The following is a 14970-nucleotide window of genomic DNA, read 5'->3' as shown; positions in this document are numbered from 1 at the left end:
GATCATTAGAAGTACCCTTTCAGATCACTATGCAACAGAGCTCAAAATTGGGGTCAAGAAGAAGCAATGGAGAAAAACTAATACCTGGAGATTAAACAACATGCTGCTCAACAACAGCTGGATCAAAGAGCAACTCAAAGAAGAAATAAAAAGATTCCTTGAGACAAATGATAATGAAGAGACAACATGTCAAAATTTATGGGACACAGCAAAAGCAGTAATTAGGGGGAAACTCATAGCAATACAGGCCTATGTCAAGAAACAGGGAAATAACAAAACCAACAGTTTAAAAGATCACCTCAAGGAATTGGAACAACAGCAACAGAGAAACCCAACCACAACCGGAAGGCAAGAAATAATAAAAACCAGAGCAGAAATAAACAGCATAGAAACTAAGAAAACAATACAAAAAATCAATGAGACCAGGAGTTGGTTTTTTCGAAAAAATAAACAAGATAGACAAACCACTGGCAAAACTCACCAAAAAAAAGAGGGAAAACACCCAAATCAGTAGGATCACAAATGAAAGGGGAGAGATTACAACAGAACCCCAAGAAATACAACATATCATGAGATCATATTATGAGCAACTCTACTCAGCTAGGATAGAGAACCCAGGAGAAATCGACAGATTCCTGGAGAAAAACCCTCTTCCAAGACTGGACAAAGAAGAACTAGAAAGCCTAAACAGACCAATCACCTCAGAGGAAATTGAAGATGTAATTAAAAAACTCCCTAAGAACAAAAAAGCCCAGGCCCAGACGGATTTACAGGTGAATTCTACCAAACATTCCGAGAAGATTTACTACCACTTTTTCATAGGCTCTTCCAAACCATAGAAAAATCAGAAATCCTTCCTAACTCCTTCTATGAGGCAAATATCACACTCATCCCCAAAGATGGCAAAGACACCACTAAGAAAGAAAACTACAGACCAATCTCACTAATGAACATAGATGCAAAGATACTCAACAAAATCCTAGCAAACCGAATCCAGCTCTTCATCAAAAAGATCATACATCATGACCAAGTGGGATTCATACCAGGAATGCAAGGTTGGTTCAACATACTCAAATCAATCAACATTATACATCACATCAACAACAAGAAAAACAAAAACCACATGATCATATCAATCGATGCAGAGAAGGCGTTTGACAAAATCCAACACCCTTTCATGTTAAAGACACTCAGCAAAATAGGTTTAGAAGGAACCTTCCTCAAGATAGTTACAGCTATTTATGAGAAGCCTACAGCCAACATTATACTCAATGGTGAGAAACTAGAAGCATTCCCACTAAGGTCAGGAACTAGGCAAGGCTGTCCACTCTCTCCACTCTTATTCAATATAACCTTAGAAGTCCTAGCAATAGCAATCCGACAAGAGAAGGGAATCAAAGGAATCCAAATTGGGAAAGAGGAACACAAACTATCTCTATTTGCAGATACTATGATAATATACATCGAAAACCCCAAAGAGTCCACAGTAAAACTCCTAGAAACAATTAACCAATACAGCAAAGTGGCTGGATACAAAGTCAATACACAAAAGACAGTAGTGTTTCTATATACAAACAACGAAGTCGAGGAGAGAGAGATTAAAAATACAATACCATTTAAAATAGTATCAAAAAATATCAGGTACCTAGGAATCAACCTTACAAGGGAAGTGAAAGATCTATACCAGGAAAACTTCAAAACGCTTCAGAAAGAAATTGAAGACGATCTAAAGAAATGGAAGACCATGGGGCCGGGCGGTGGCGCTGGAGGTAAGGTGCCTGTCTTGCCTGCGCTAGCCTAGGATGGACCGCGGTTCGATCCCCCGGCATCCCATATGGTCCCCCCAAGAAGCCAGGAGCAACTTCTGAGCGCATAGCCAGGAGTAACCCCTGAGCGGCACAGGGTGTGGCCCAAAAACCAAAAAAAAAAAAAAAAGAAATGGAAGAACATCCCATGCTCATGGATAGGTAGAATTAACATAGTCAAAATGACTATCCTACCCAAACTACTATATAGATTTAATGCAATCCCTATCCAAATCCAGACACCATTCTTTAAAGAAATAGAACAATCAATCACAAAATTTATCTGAACCACAAAAGACCCAGGATAGCCAAACACATACTGAAAAACAAAAAGCTGGGAGGCATCTCCTTACCTAACTTGAAACTATACTATAAAGCTATAGTAATCAAAACAGCATGGTACTGGAACAGAAACAGGACCTCAGACCAGTGGGTCAGAACAGAATTCCCAGACATAAACCCCAAAATATACAGCCAAATAATATTTGACAAAAGAGGCAAGAACCTGAAATGGAACAAAGGAAGTCTATTCAACAAATGGTGTTGGTACAACTGGAAAACCACATGTACGAAAGTGAAGATTGACCCATACCTCACCCCTTATACAAAAGTTAACTCAAAATGGATCAAAGACCTTGAAATCAGACCCGAATCTATAAAGTTTATCGAGAATAAAATAGGCAGAACACTCAAAGACCTATATATCAAAAAGGTCTTTGAGAATGGAGCACCAATGGCAAAAACGTTAGCATCAAATATAAACAAATGGGACTACATCAAACTAAAAAGCTTTTGCATGCAAAAGAAACCCTACTTAATGCAAAAAAGACAGTTAACAGAATGGGAAAAAATCTTTTCACTCGATATATCAGATAAAGGGCTGATATATAGAACATACAAAGCACTCAGAAAGCTGAGCCCCCCAAAACCAAATAAAGGCATAAAAAATGGGGAGATGAAATGAATAGACACTTCTCTAAGGAAGACAGGATGGCCAACAAACACATGAAAACATGCTCACCTTCACTCATCATCAGGGAGATCCAAATCAAGACAACAATGAGATACCACCTTACACCAGTGAGGATGGCTCACATCAAAAATAATGGAAACAACCTTTGTTGGCGGGGATGCGGTATGAAAGGAACTCTCATCCACTGCTGGTGGGAATGCCCCCTAGTCCAACACCTATGGAGAAAAGTCTGGAGAGTGCTCAAAGAACTCAGAATTGAGCTGCCATTTGACCCAGCAATTGCACTCCTAGGCATATACCCCCAAGTTGAAAGGACATTCATTCCAAAATACGTATGCACCCCACTATTTATTGCAACACTCAGTATAATAGCCAAATCTTGGAACCAACCTCGATGTCCAACAACAGATGAATGGATCATTAAGATGTGGTACATATACACAATGGAATACTACATGGCAGTCAGAAATGATACAATCACAGACTTTGCAGCAACGTGGATGGACCTAGATTATGTTATGTTAAACAAAGTAAGTCAGAAGACAAAAGATAAACACAGAATAGTAGCACTATTCTGAAGCACCTAGAACATATATTTTATACACAACTAATACCTAACAACCAAATAAAAGGGTTTAACAGGGTAGAATCTCCAAACACTGTAATAGTCAACATATACTTGGGAGCAGTGTCCAAAATACATGAAAAAGGAACAACACGAACTCTTAACTACACATTATAACACAAAGAAATCAACAACAAAAGAAACAGCAACATAGAGAGAACAGGTATATAATCAGACTTCTACAACAAAGGCCCACAATAATCCCTTAGAGATCATATACAGGAACACAAGTATAGAACACCATGGGAAATCACTGACTGCAATGGAAACATACCATAACACTATGTTTTAATGCCTTTATCTTACTATATTTTAAATAACCTCTCAGCTTTTCTGTTCACAGGCGCCCTTGGATACAAAGGGGGGACAAACTAAGACGGCAACTCGGGATACCACGCGAGATACCATACCTTGCTTGCACTACGAGATGGCCCCGAGAAAACTCTTTGACATACACTTTATCTCTAGGTTACACTTCTTTTAGGAACTGAAGCACGTGACCAGTCAGACCACCGAAGCAGTAACTGAGACGTACAGACTTAAACTACAGGCTCTACTTTTTTTTTCTCTTTTCCCCCTTTCACTTTTATCTTTTCTATTCTTCTCTTTGCTTTTTTCCCTTTCTCTTCTCCCTTTCTTTCTAAGCTATTTTCTCTTTTCTCTCCCTTCATACCCCTCCCATATACCTTCCCCTTTCTCCCCTCCAGAAATCCAACTATCCCTTCACCCCTCAATCCCATCCACATCTCCCACCATATTAAAACTCTTCACCCTCAGTCTTAATCTATCAGGCATCAAGATCGACTTCCTACCCAACGAACCAGTACCCAGCACCCAGGCGAGGGGACACCCAGTCAAACCTACACCCTCGTCTCCTGCAAGAAAAGACAGCCAACTCCCCTGCGGACTCATGATGCGAGGCCCTCCCTACCAACTCCCCCTAACGTGGACTGTTTCTTGAAACTGGACCTAGGTCCAAAAGTATCCCCAAAGCAAGAACTCTTCCAAGACCTCCCTGCCGCAAATTTTTTACCAATCTGAAGAAGGTCAGGGGTGTGATAGAAAGATGCCTGGGAACCCATGCACCACAAGAAAAACCCAAAAGACAATGGGAAAAACTGTACTTCCAACATAGGCATAAGACCTGTAATATAGCACGGCTTTACCTGCTTTCCCCCAAATGTAAGATAGTCTTTTGCACCACTTTGGTCCTTTAAAAACTTCGCTAAACTCATTTTATTTCTTTTCTTTTCTTCTTTTTTAAATTAATTAAGTTATTTTTTTAAATGTCTGTCCTACATATACATTTGTGAGCTGATACATTTTTATTCCTTTTTTTTTTTAATCATTTTTGGGTATGTGACCTGTTTCTGTTATCCCCTCTGTCCACCCCCAAATACACCTACAATATAAGGTAGCACCATTTCTCCCTGCAAAGGCACACTAAATAAAGGGGAAATCTTACATAAAAAAAGAGCTCTTCTCTACTAGAGATAAGAACTCATAGTTGTTTGCAATACAGGGATATCTCCTACCTTGAAAATATGTCATGTGGAATCAACTTAGACTTCAGGTGATTAGATACCATTCATCCAGCCTTGAACCCTGGACCCCAGACATAGAAACGGCACAGTTCCTCACAACAGCTACAAGAAACAAATCCCAGCCGGGACAGCCTTAATACTGTGGGGCCACCAACAAGGACCAGCTCTAACATGATATCCTGACAACGAGGAAAATGTGAACAACTTGACCTTAGAACAGATTAGCCTACCTTACCAGCCAATGACAAGACAAAACCAGAAGACTTGTCACCCTTTGGTAGGTCCAAAAGCCAAGATCGTGAGTTATAGATGACTGGCTGCTAGAACCATGACCAGACTGTATATATCTTGGGACCAATAAAAAAGCCCTAGTTTAGGGTTTGAACTATGACCTGCACAATAATTATGATCCCCAGTTCCAAAGGTCTGGCAGAGACAATTGTAACGGAATGGAGCTTCGGGAAGCACAAAGAAAGGACGCTATCCTAGGCGCCATCCCAGGTTCAACACAAAGACCAAGATCTCCAACCACAGAAGATGGATTAAAATGACACTGAGGGAACGGAACCTCAAGAACCACAAAGACTGACTTCATCATAAGTCCCACCTCAGGATCTGTGCAGATACAGAGACCTCTAGACACAGCGGTCTGATTGTATCACACAGGACAGGGCAGAAGTCTTCCACACACCACAAAAGCACCACCGGGAAAATAAATGATCCTGAGCAGAGTCTATAGTTGATCCCATGACAATATACTCCAAGGACGGAGAAACCCCATATTTCTTAGGCCAAGTGAATTCCTCTTTGAATGACCCCAATATTTACTGTGCCAGGGCAGGAGGGAAAAAACAAAAATACAAAAAGTACAAAACCTCGGTTATTTTTTTATATATATTATTTTTTATCGTCATTTATTATTATTATTTTTATTTTTATTTACCTACCTATCTTTGGTAGATTTCTCTGTTTGGGTGTGATTATTGAAATTGTTGTCCCCAGTTATACTTATTTTTTTTTCTCTTCTTTTCTTTCCTTTCTTTATGTGCTATGCCATGTTTCTTATTTCAAGACCATAGCGGTTTTCGTTTTGATTTGTTTTTGTTTGTTTCTTTTTTGTTTTTGTTTTTGTTTGTCTGTTTTTCTTTGTTTTTTTTTTTTTTTCGGTTTGCTTGTTTTTTTGTGGTGCTAATCGATATAGCCGGAATCCTCACTGGATATTGACACTTCTTTTGGTACGGGGGGAGTGTTTTCACCTTCTTTATCTCCTTCATCTCTCAAAGCGTTGATGAGAGCCCCTAGAAGGGATTCCGCACATTTTCGGCATATTAGTCTCTTACCCCAGCTTATTTCTTTTCTCTTTTTCAAACAAAACCAACTAACTAGTTGAACTAACTAGTCCTACCTCCAGTTAGAGGGGGAAATAAGGGAGACATCAAGACCAAACAGGTGCAAGACTACTAAGTAGTAGGTCAGATACAGAGGGGACCACATATTCTAGCCGCCCTGAGGGTGAGGGAAAAGGAAATGGGAGGGAGGACAAAAATGGAGGTATAGGTAAAGACAATCTGGTGATGGGAATCCCCCTTGCTTTTATGTAAATATGTACCTAAAATAATATTGTCAACAATATGTAAGCCACGATGATCAAAATAAAAATCATATTAAAAAAATAAAAAAAAGAAAAAAAAAGAAGTAAGACACAAATTATCAGGGACTAGAATAATAATACAGTTGGTATGGTGCTTGCCTTACATGCACCCAAACTGGGTTTAATCCCCAGCATCCCATATGGTACCCTAGAAAAACCAGATATAATTCCTGAGTGCAGAATCAGAAGTAACCCCTGAGTACTGCTGGGTGTGGAACCATAACAAAACAAAAAAGAAAAATAATCAGAACCTTTGAACACAGCAAAAACCATACAAAGAAGGAAGTTCATAGCAATACAGGTTTTTTTCAGGAAACAGGAAAAGGCTCAAATAAGTAATCTAACCTAACATCTTGAGAGGCTAGAGAAATAACAACAAATTAAAGCCCAAGCAAATAAAGAAATATATATATATATAAACAGAGATCAATAATGTGGAAATCAAGAAAACAATGGGTCAATGAAAGTGGGAACTGTTTATTTTAAATAAACTAAAACTGATAAATTCTTAGCTAAACCTCACAAAATAATGATGAGAGTTAACCACTGGTAAATAAGATCAGAGATGATGGGGAAGAAATTATAACGGCATCTTAAATATATATATGAGAAACCAAAGTGATAATACAGTGGGCAGGGTACTTGTCTTGCACCCTACCCATTGAAATCTATAGATCTATTGTTTGCTTTTGTGTGTATGATATTTCTGTTCAGTTCAGTATCAGGATAATATCTGCCTAATGGAAGCTATTGGGGAAAGTTCATGTGGCTTCAGGAATCTATTGGGCCAGAGCAATAGGATAGCAGGTAGGGCATTTGCCTTGCATATGGCAGACCCAGCACTGACCTGGGTTTGATCTCCAGCATTGCAGATAGTCCCTAAGCCAGCCAGGAGAGATTTTTAAGAGCAGAGCCAGGAGTAGCCCCTGAGCACTACTGAGTGTACTCCCAAAACACCCCCAAATTTAAAAATTAAATATAAATATATGAACGATCTCACTAGCAATCCTATGAGGGCCTACACTTTTATTTTGAAGACTTTTGATTACCGTCTTATTTTCTTGATAGTTACTGGCCTGTTCAGGTGCTTTGTTTCTTATTGATTCAACAGAAACTAAAAAATTGTCTTCAATAGGAATCTTATCACAGGAATGGAAGATGGAGAAAGGAAATAGAGCACACAGGGACAAATGGTAGAGGGTGTGGTGCTAGACTGTTTTATATATAAAAGTCTACCATTAACAGTATGGAAAATCAAAGTGCAAAACAAATCTAAATAAATGTAGAAGAAAAAAACCTTAATACAGAACAAACATAAATAACCAACCTACATCGTTTTTAATGTTATATTAATGCAAGCTGGAAAAATGGTACAATATGTAAGACACTTGTCTTGTATGTGACCCACCTAAAATCTATCTCCAATGCTGCATATAGTCACCTAAGCCCTACCAGAAATACATAGGCAGGAGTAAGTACTGGGCATAGCTGTTGTATCCCAAACCCAACCCCCTCAATCCACCCCCCCCCCACACATTTTCAAACTGAAATCAGATTTGAGGCAAGGATGGAACTTTTTCCACTACTATCTAACTTAATATTGAAAGGGTTACAAAGTCACAACAATTAGGCAAGATAATCAATCTGCTAACAGAGAAGTACAGAGGATAAGGCACTTGCCTAGCAAGCAACTGACTGGGTTAGGTCTCTAGCACTCTATATGGTACCCTAAACCTGCCAGGAGTAATTCAAGAATGCAGAGCCAGAAACACTCCCTGATCATCATCAGGTATGGCTTCTCAGAAAGGAAGGAAGGAGGGAAGGAAGGAAGGAAGGAAGGAAAGAAGGAAGGAGGGAAGGAAGGAAGGAAGGAAAGAAGGAAGGAAGGAAGGAAGGAAGGAAGGAAGGAAGGAAGGAAGGAAGGAAGGAAGGAAGGAAGAAGGAAGGAAGGAAGGAAGGGAGGGAGGAAGGAGGAAGGGAGAAAGGGTGGAAGGAAAGAAGGGAGGGAGGAAGGAAGGGATGAAGGGAGGGAGGAAGGAAGGGATGAAGGAAGGAAGGGAGGAAGGGAGGAAGGAAGGGAGGGAGGAAGGGAGGGAGGGAGGGTAGAAGGAAGGAAAGGAGGAAGGAGGCAGGGAGGGAGGGAGAAGGGAGGGAGGGAGAGAGGGACAAAGGAGAGAGGGAGGGAGAGAAGGAAGGAGGGAGGGAAGTCTTTCAAATTGTAAAAAAATAAGTTTTTATCACTATTTGTGATAAAACTACCACTATTTTGTACATTACAGGATACATTTATGTGGAAAACCCTAGATCCCATTAAAGAAAACTGTTGGAAAACAATAAATAATTACATAAAAGTAGAATATTATAAAAATCAGCACTCGAAATCAGTTGTTCTTATGTACAAGTAACAGAATAGAAATCACAAAGTATAAGAATAGACAGAATAGAAAACATAAGGAAAATAATGCCATTTAAACTAATGTCTAGAAATGTCAAATATCTAAGAATTAACTAAAAACAGTGAAATATTTGTATATTGAAAAATTTACTTTACTATTAAAAAATGTAGAAGACAAAAGAAAAAATTGTCCATTCTCAGAGATAAAAACCTAACACCATCAACATGATGAGATAGAAATGCACATACAACAAACGTTGGTAAAAAGTATTTTATGGGATCATAAGACTTCCTAAATAGCAAAAACAATTCAAAAAAATTTTTTAAAAGGTAGGATTATTTTGGAGTGATTTAGGGAGGGTAAATTCCTCACCCCCACACACACACCTTCTTATATTTTCAGAAGTCCTAGTAGTAGAAAGCATGCCCCACAAATACAGTTGCCATGTCTGCTTTTGGCCAGCTCCAAAGACTCACTCTATTCTCAAAAGCAATGTAAACCAAGCAACAATAAAATCATGGATACACTAGCCATGCAGCTGAACGATGACAATCTTGGGAGAAGAGATGAGTCAAGACCCTAACCTGCCTAAGCCAGGTGCTCCTATCACCTACAATCACTTCTTTACCAGTGGCCCTGATTCACCACTCATTTATAGATATCTACAGAGACAGCATCTCATCTAAACTCTTGTTTTGCCATATTGGGACTGATTCACCGAGATTTTTTGGAATGAATGGGGGCACCCTCCCCCGCTTTCTTGTACTTTTAGAAATATTAGACGCCAAAAACATATCAACAAAAGCTTCAATATCAGTAATAGTGATACTGCATGACAGTTCTAATTTTTCTAATACTGCCTACACCAATTAGATACCCATGCATATCTGAAGCTAACTAAATGTTCAGAAAACAAAAGAAGTAGCAGAATAATCAATTAGCAACAAGAGCTTACTATAAAACCTCTTAATGACCTCATTGTAAGATACAATAAATTTCACAATTTTTTGTTACTGTTTTATCATTATTTCTTTCCTTTTCGAATTTTCTTTTTAATAATTTCATTTTCTTTTTAATAATTTCATGCTCACTGGCTTGGAAACAAAATGTATTACGATCAACTGTGTTAACTATGTGTTACATGGTCATTTAATAAACTAATTTATATATATATATATATATATATATATAAGTGCCATTGCATCTTCTGACTTTAAACTCTAAAAATACTGAAATCAGGGGCCGGAGAGATAGCATGGAGGTAAGGCATTTTGCCTTTTCATGCAGGAGGTCATCGGTTCGAATCCCAGTGCCCCATATGGTCCCCCGTGCCTGCCAGGAGCAATTTCTGAGCCTGGAGCCAGGAATAACCCCTGAGCACTGCCGGGTGTGACCCAAAAAACCACAAAAACAACAACAACAACAACAAAAAATACTGAAATCAAAACAGTGTGCTACTGGAATAAAAGCAGATTTTCAAACCAATGGGAAAGAATTGGAAGTCTGGAAATAAATTCTCAAAGTTATGGACTATTAAGTAACAGAAAAGGACCTAAGCACATTAACTAGAGACATAAAGATTACTAAGAAATAATCCTGAGGGGCTGGCAAGGTGGCTCTAGAGGTAAGGTGTCTGTCTTGCAAGCTCTAGCCAAGGAAAGGACCACAGTTCAATCCCCCCAGTGTCTCATATGGTCCCCCCAAGCCAGGGGCAATTTCTGAGCACTTAACCAGGAGTAACACACAGGTGTGGCCTGAAAAACCAAAAAAAAGGGGGGGGGACATAATTCTGGGTTTCATACTACCTCATATTATACATAAAATTCAATTTAAAATCTATTATTGTCTTGTACAAGACAGGGTTGTCCCCGATCACCACTGCTATTCAACAAAGTACTAAAAGTTCTTGCTATAGCAATCAGGCAAGAAAAAGATATCAAGGAAATACATATAGGAAAGGAAGAAATCAAGTTCTCACTATTTGCAGATGACATGATACTCTACTTAGAAAACCCTAAAGACTCTACGAAAAAGCTTCTAGAAACAATAGACTTATATAGCAAGGTGGCAGGCTACAAAATTAACACACAAAAATCATGGGGCCGGTGAGGTGGCGCTAGAGGTAAGGTGTCTGCCTTGCAAACAGGATGGGGAAGGACTGGGGTTTGATCCCCCCGCATCCCATATAGTCCCCCCAAGCCTGAGGCAATTTCTGAGGGCTTAGGCAGGAGTAACCCCAAATGGCTGTGGCCCAAAACACCAAAAAAACAAAAAAAACAAAAAACAAAAAACAATGGCCTTTTTATACACCAATAATGATAAGGAAGAAATGGACATTAAGAAAACAACCCGGACCCGGAGAGATAGCACAGTGGCGTTTGCCTTGCAAGCAGCCAATCCAGGACCAAAGGTGGTTGGTTCAAATCCCGGTGTCCCATATGGTCCCCCGTGTCTGCCAGGAGCTATTTCTGAGCAGACAGCCAGGAGTAACCCCTGAGCACCGCCGGGTGTGGCCCAAAAACAAACAAAAAAAAAAACAAGAAAGAAAGAAAGAAAGAAAACAACCCCATTCACATTAGTGCCACACAAACTCAAATATCTTGGAGTCAACATGACTAAAGATGTGAAGGACCTATACAAAGAAAACTATAAAACCCTGCTCCAAGAAATAGGAGAGGACACACAGAAATGGAAACACATACCCTGCTCATGGATTGGCAGGATTAACATAATTAAAATGGCAATACTCCCCAAAGCATTGTACAGATTTAATGCTATTCCTCTAAAGATACCCATGTCATTCTTCAAAAAAGTGGATGAAACACTCTGAAATTCATTGGAACAATAAACACCCCTCGAATAGCTAAAGCACTCCTTGGGAAAAAAATATGGGAGGCATTACTTTCCCCCAACTTTAAACTGTATTACAAGGCAATAGTTATGAAAACAGCATGTGTGTGGAATAAAGAGAGATCCTCAGATATCAGTGGAATAGGCTTAAGTACTCAGAGAATATTCCCCAGACACACAATCAACCTAATTTTTTGATAAAGGAGCAATAAATCCTAAATGGAACAAAGAAGAGGCCTCTTTAACAAGTGGTGTTGGCACAACTGGTTAGCCACTTTTAAAAAAGTGAACTCTGGACCCGGGCAGTGGCGCTAGAGGTAAGGTAGGCCTGCCCTTGCCTGTGCTAGCCTTGGACGAACCGCAGTTCGGATCCCCCAGTGTCCCATATGGTCCCCCAAGCCAGGAGCAACTTCTGAGCACATAGCCAGGAGTAACCCCCTGAGCGTTACCGGGCATGGCCCAAAAACCAAAAAAAATAAAAAATAAAAAAATTAAAAATAAAAAAGTGAACTCAGATGCCCCCAGCTAACACAATGTACGAAGGTATAATCCAAATGGATTAAAGACACTTGATATCAGACCTGAAACCATAAGGTATATAGAACAACATGTAGGTAAAACACTCCATGACATTGAGACTAAAGGCATCTTTAAGGAGGAAACAGCACTCTCCAAACAAGTGAAGCAGAGATAAACAGATGGGAATATATTAAGTTGAGAAGCACCTCAAAAGAATAGTGCCCAGGATACAAAGCCACCCACTGAGTGGGAGAAACTATTCACCCAATACCCCATCAGATAAGGGGCTAATATCCAAATATATAAAAGGCATTGACAAAAGTTAACAAGAAAAAATATCTAATCCCATCAAAAAATGGGGAGAAGAAATGAACACTTTGTCAAGAAGAAATACAAATGTCAAAAAAAGCACATGAAAAAATCTCTACATCACTAATAATCAGAGAGATGCGTATCAAAACAAACGATTGAGGTTACCATCTCATGCCACAGATATTGGCGCACATCACAAAGAATGGCAATAAGCAGTAGCTGACGGGGATGTGGAGAGAAAAGGAACTCATTCACTGCTGGTGGGAATGCCAGTCTGGTCCAACCTTTATGAAAAGCTATATGAAGATTTCTCCAAAACCTGAAAATTCACTCCCATACGATCCAGCTATACCACATCCTAGGGATATACCCTAGGAACACAAAATTTACAAATACAAAATTCCCGTCCCTCACACCTATATTCATTGCTGTGCTATTTACAATAGCCAGACTCTGGAAACAACCAAGATGCCCTTCAACGGATAAATGGCTATAGAAACTGTGGTACATATACACAATGGAATATTATGCATTCATCAGGAGAGATGAAGTCATGAAATTTTCCTATACATGGATGTACATGGAATCTATTATGCTGAGTAAAATAAGTCAGAAGGAGAGAGATAGATGCAGAATAGTCTCACTCATCTATTGGTTTTAAGAAAAATGAAAGACACTTTTGCAATAATTCTCAGAGACAAAAGAGATGAGGGCTGGAAGGTCCAGCTCACAACATGAAGCTCACCACAAAGAGTGGTGAGTGCAGTTAGAGAAATAACTACACTGAGAACTATCATAACAATGTGAATGAATGAGGGAAGTAGAAAGCCTGTCTAGAGTACAGGTGGGGGTTGGGTGGGGAGGAGGGAGATTTGGGACATTGGTGGTGAGAATGTTACACCGGTGAAGAGGTATTTTTTTTTTTTGGTTTTTGGGTCACATCCGGTAGCGCTCAGAGGTTTCTCCTGGCTCTACAATCAGAAATCGCTCCTGCCATGCTCAGGAAACCACCAACCTTCTGCATGAAAGGCAAACGCCTTATCTACATGCTATCTCTCCGGCCCAAGTGGTATGTTCTTTACATGACTGAAACCCAACTACAAACATATTTGTAATCAAGGTGTTTAAATAAAGATATTAAAAATAAATAAATAAAATGAAATATATTATTGATCTTAATATTATATAAAGATTCATAAAATATATACACCTAGAAAAACATAGGAAATATACTATAGGATATGGATATAATTATCTTCAATAATCAGTTTCATTAATGAAGAAAGGCTTACCAAAATGGGATTACATCAAACAAAAAGGTTGTATATGACAAATATTGTTGGGATAAAATTCACCTGATAAAGAAATAATATCTAAGATATATAAAGCTCTCACAAAGCTTAACAACAATAAAATAACCTAAACAAAAATAGGGAGAGAACATAAGGAGACAATTCCTCAAAGAAGACATAATAATGACTAATAAGCATATGATATAGTGTTTGTCATTACTCTTATATAAAGTAAATTAATAATCATTCATTATCATAAAAATGCAAATTAAAACAATGAGATTTCCTCTCATACTAATGACAATGGCCTATATACAAAATATATAGCCAATGTTGGTGGGATTGTAGGGAAAGATTAATTTTCATTCACAATTGGTGGAAATATTCACTGGTGCAGCCTCTATGAATAAACTATGAAGACCTCAAAAAAAACAAAAATAAAACTTTCCTATGGCTCAGCAGTCCCATTCCTTAACATCTATTTCAAGAACATAAAATAAGAAACATACCAATGTTTTTATAAAACCATTTACAATAGCCAAGCTGTGAAAACAACTCAAATACTCAATGGCACATTAGTGGATAAAGAAGTTATGAAGTTATCTGCACAAAGGAATAAATACTAGTCAGCCACAGTAAAAGATAAAATACTGACATTTTCTACAACTTGATTTAACTATTGAGAGGTGTTATGAAAAAAAATAAATCCTTCGTAGAAAGACAAAGACTGGATACTTTCATTTAAATGTGGTATAGACAGAAAGAAAGCAAGGGAATGAATGGTTTCCAATGACAATAAAGCAGTGGAGTTTGACTACAGTGCTTTTACCAATGCGGCAGGTCCTGATCCCATTCCTACAAGATCCTACAAGTAATACTGGGATAGATTCCAAGCACAGAACCAAGATCTCCTAAATCTCTACCAGATTGGTGCAATCCCACCCCAAAGCCCTCAGATTATAAAGCCAGATGGAGTGTGCTGCTGAAGGGAGGAAGGAAAGGG

General features: G+C 38.8%; 1 protein-coding gene across 1 annotated transcript in view; it reads right to left on the bottom strand.

The window, feature by feature from the left end:
• Positions 1-14970, bottom strand: part of SLCO1A2 (solute carrier organic anion transporter family member 1A2) — a 62676-nt gene that overhangs the window by 33973 nt on the left and 13733 nt on the right. The gene's annotated exons all lie outside the window — the stretch shown is intronic.

Source organism: Suncus etruscus, chromosome 11 (assembly GCF_024139225.1).
Source record: "Suncus etruscus isolate mSunEtr1 chromosome 11, mSunEtr1.pri.cur, whole genome shotgun sequence".
NCBI lineage: Eukaryota > Metazoa > Chordata > Mammalia > Eulipotyphla > Soricidae > Suncus > Suncus etruscus.
The sequence above is the reverse complement of the archived record's forward strand: the minus strand, read 5'-3'. Positions and strand labels throughout refer to the sequence as shown.